A 3,657-nucleotide genomic window follows, 5' to 3' on the forward strand; every position below is an offset into this window, starting at 1 on the left:
CGCCAGCGACAACACAAACAACAATAATTTTCGACAGATTTCTCTTATACAATTTGTTTTCCTCTCAAGTTTTTTCCTTTATATTTTGGTGTTTTTTTTTTTTTTTGTGGTGTGTTAATTTTGTTTATGAGGTAATTTTTTTTCCCCCAAAATCGCATTGGAATTGAATTTAAAACTAAAATCTAAATGATTTTTTAATGAAAATTGTTTGTCGATTCCTTAAAAATATTTTCTAGGCCTTAAATAAGTGTGTTGGAATGAATGGAAAAATGAAGTTTTTGTTGTCAAACTATTATTAAATTAGTTTGCATAAGATTTTTATTTAATTTATACCTTGAATTCCAAGGACACTTTTTGACACAATTTTGTTTATGAGGTAATTTTTTTTCCCCCAAAATCGCATTGGAATTGAATTTAAAACTAAAATCTAAATGATTTTTTAATGAAAATTGTTTGTCGATTCCTTAAAAATATTTTCTAGGCCTTAAATAAGTGTGTTGGAATGAATGGAAAAATGAAGTTTTTGTTGTCAAACTATTATTAAATTAGTTTGCATAAGATTTTTATTTAATTTATACCTTGAATTCCAAGGACACCATGTACATATAAGCAGTGGATGATCCTTGCCCTCCGAGGAAATGAGCGAAATTTTGTAGCCCAAACCCTAGATTTTAGGTTCCAATTTCGATATCCAATAACAATTTTCTTTCCAAATATTATTACAAAACGCATTACCATTTGAATTTTTATAGCAGTAAAAATAATTACTTTCTCAATTAACTAAAATATTGTAAAAACTTCTTAAGAAATTTCTTTGACGGACAAAATTTAAAAAATGTTTTGCAAATATTTACCACTTTAGTTTTGTTTCAACAATTTTTACTGCAACAATTTACTGATTTTTACTGAAAACAATTTTAAAATATTTTATATATTTTATTAAAATTTAGTTGGAATCTTAACATCAATTTAATTGTTTTTCTTTTAATACTAAAGTACATAAAAATCATGATTAGGTAAGAAAGTCTTTTTAAGAGAAAAGAAAAAGCAAAGAAACTCTTGGTTTGGATACATTTTTAACTAAAAAATTAATTTCTTTATTAAAATATATATCATTAACTAATTTAGAATACCAAAAATTTGTTTGCAATCATCTCTAAGATTAACTTATATATATTTTCAATCGATTGATGAACCAAACCGATTGCTTAGCTGAACAAAATTGAAAAATTTAGCTTGGCTAAAATTTTGATTACCTTCGCTTATTTCTCGTTTCTTGATCCACTTAGGCAAAATGGCCTATACAGAGGAGTGTCCTGCTTACCCTTTACTGTCTGGTTGGCCTTATCCTTTTAGGCATTTTATTCTAATTCTGTTTAGCCATTTATTTTATTAGGCATTTTAGCCTTAAGTGAGCTGAAGCTCTCAACAAAATTATGCGTCAGCCATAAAAAAAAAGAGAGAAGCGAAAAAATAAAGGGCGGGGAAGCCCTACAAATGGACTGAAGGTAGGCGTGGCGGCCTCTAACTCAAAACGAATAAATATAAACAATTTCTGAATGCTGGTTTTGTGTGTGTGTGTGTTTTTTGATGGCATCAATAAATTTTGTATATATGCCTATTTGAGGGTTTGAGCAGGGGATTTGGCAGAGCGGCAGGTGGGGGGGAGGCAAGCAATTCCAGTTGAAATGTCGCCTCATAAATAACTGAAACTGAGCGAAAGGACTCTAAATGGGTCCTAGGCTCGGGCACGGGCCCAATAAAAGTGAACCGCAATGCAATTTGGTAGCAAACTTTTCTCCTCTAAAAAGAAGTTAATAAAATTTCAATGGCGGAACAGAGCTCCCCCTTCCCCCCACCACCACCACTACCCCTCACTTCAATCCTCCCTTTTAGCAGGCTATTCATTTCGAAGAGGCTATGCCATTTCTGCGATGGTGATGGGTGGGGGAGGGGGGTGGCTTGGAAAATTTATAACCGTAATTGCCGTAGCCTTTGCCGGGGCCCATTCTCTACGCCATTCTCGCTGACTGGCCGCACGTAAAATGCATTAACTGGGCCTGGATGCTATTGCTGTTCCTCTCGCTATCTCTTTCTTGTTCTCTCTGTTTCCTTCTCTCTCGACCAAGTCCAAGTCGAAAAATAAGCAATTTGTAAATTGAAAATGGTCGTTGTTGTAGGGAGGAAGGGATGGAGGATGGAGGAGTAAACAGAACGAACGGAGAGGCGTAACGACACGAAACGCGGAAGCTGGAAATTAATTATTTGCCATTAAGGCTAAGTAGATGATATAAAAAGTGGCAAAGTAGGAGAAGAAGGAAGACCATTGCGGGGCAATGAAGCTGAGAGGGGGGGCCTCCGCAGGCAATTTAGACAGTCAAGTGCCCATATAAATTACATAAATTTCACCCAGGATCCTTAGTAAAGTGGTAGTGGAAATGTGTCTCATCTCCTTTTCATTCTACCATTTCCTATACACTCCTCTTATTACACTCTCTTGGTCGTCTCTGTTTATTTCTCATTTTTATCTATCTAGCTATCACCCTCACCTCGTCTTTCAAATTTTAGCGCTTCTAGAAGTCCAAAGATTATGGCAAAACCAGTTGCAATTGCCTCTTAGCCCTTTATGTCAGTCTCCGCCTTTCTCTATTAATCTGAAACTCTATTTTCATGCTTGTTTTGATAATAATCAATGTTACTTCTATAAAAATCAATCATAGAAGATGCAGTTACAGAAAGAAATGTTGAAAACATTGAGCCAAAAAGAATTTACACTCTTCAAATCTACAGAAAAGTTGTTTTAATGTGTTATTTTAGGTGCCTAATCAAGGTGCCTTATCTTTAGAATCACTTGGTACAATAGGTTTATTTAATGAAAAAGCCTTAAAGATGTGTGATGGCCCAAAATATTCTAAGTATCACTAAGTTGTCGATTGAAACCAGCACTGATTGTAGAATTAAACGAAATCATCTTTGGAATCCTCTTTATTGTATTGAACGTTATGATGGCTTTTTATTTGTACAACCATACATACTTTTTTCCTTAAATAGACCTACATATGATAAATTTTAAATATAATTCATATGAATTCATTTTGAATCTTGAACAGGTTAGATTGAAAATGTAACTTAAGTGTAGCATACTTTGTGGAGTACACATAAGGCAAATATTTACTCAGACGTAACTGTAGCAACCGTATGTAACATGCTATTAATAAGACAAAAACTGCGTAAATACACAGAATACAATGATTCAATTACAATATTAAATTAAAATTGTTTGGGAAATAAAATACAAATTTGTATCTATGTAGATTAGCGACTAACAAGACGATTAAAAATTATTGAAATTATTGACTAGCGCACGCCTAAACGAAGACAAATCAAAGCATGCTTTTTTGGGCAGTTTAGTAGAAACGCTTTTAAATTTGTTTAGTCCGAATTATAGCTATTCTATAACTGAGTTTGTATGGATGTAGTTTTCGTCTAAGCCAAAGCCCTTAGTTGCCAGTGCTTGTAAAATATAGTTAGGTTGATAGTTTTTAACTATATCCTATACTTTAATAATAATAATAATAATATCGACATTACTGTTAAAAACAAACTAATTTAGGTTCAAAGCCAATAAAGAAGTTATAATTTTTTCTATGTTACCGT

This window comes from Drosophila willistoni, assembly GCF_018902025.1.
Source record: "Drosophila willistoni isolate 14030-0811.24 chromosome 2R unlocalized genomic scaffold, UCI_dwil_1.1 Seg167, whole genome shotgun sequence".
Classification (NCBI taxonomy): domain Eukaryota; kingdom Metazoa; phylum Arthropoda; class Insecta; order Diptera; family Drosophilidae; genus Drosophila; species Drosophila willistoni.